Source organism: Paralichthys olivaceus, chromosome 23 (assembly GCF_024713975.1).
Source record: "Paralichthys olivaceus isolate ysfri-2021 chromosome 23, ASM2471397v2, whole genome shotgun sequence".
Lineage (NCBI taxonomy): Eukaryota > Metazoa > Chordata > Actinopteri > Pleuronectiformes > Paralichthyidae > Paralichthys > Paralichthys olivaceus.
The window spans coordinates 16,035,159-16,035,811 of record NC_091115.1 but is presented as its reverse complement, the minus strand read 5'-3'; the positions used below and the strand labels follow the sequence as shown (position 1 = coordinate 16,035,811).

Genomic DNA, 653 nt, shown 5'->3' with positions numbered 1-653 from the left:
CGGAGGCCGCCATGTTTTTTACATTAGTCCAGACTGGACAAACTAAACACCTTTTGAGTTTTTATGACAATTAAAGTCTACCACAGGTTCTTTTTCATGTTTGGAAGGAGAGGATGATGTGAGGTGAGTTCAGCTGCAACATAGAATTTCAACACTAGATATAACTACATTCTACACACTGTACCTTTAAGAGTCAGACTACTTTGATTTCTCTAAATCTTCCTAGAATTGACCGTTGGACCCTGTTACTTCGTCAGTACAGGTAAGAGGAGACATCATGCAACAAACAATCAATTAAAACTGAGTCTGTCTTACAAGTGGACAGTCCATCATCAGAGAGAAAGGCGGAAGACTGAGGGATTAAGGGCTCGTCCGGGATTTGAACCCGGGACCTCTCGCACCCTAAGCGAGAATCATACTCCTAGACCAACGAGCCACAACAATGAAACAATTACATGCAAAAATCACCTCCTACTCTGTAAAGTTTGTCTTTTTACTCTTTGATATCAAGCGAAGCCTTATATGTTATTATTGTGGCATTAAATTAAAGTAATGTTCTGTCCTCGAGCATGCCCAAACAAACTTTTCTGACACTGAAGAAAATTAGGATAAGAATGCAAACATGTTCTTGCATGAGATTGTTTGTCTATGCA

General features: G+C 39.7%; 1 non-coding gene across 1 annotated transcript; it reads right to left on the bottom strand.

Annotated features, from left to right (window-relative positions):
• Nucleotides 1-364: 364 nt before the first annotated feature.
• Nucleotides 365-436, bottom strand: trnap-agg (transfer RNA proline (anticodon AGG)). Its single transcript has one exon. It is a non-coding gene; the product is annotated as a tRNA-Pro (tRNA).
• Nucleotides 437-653: the final 217 nt, after the last annotated feature.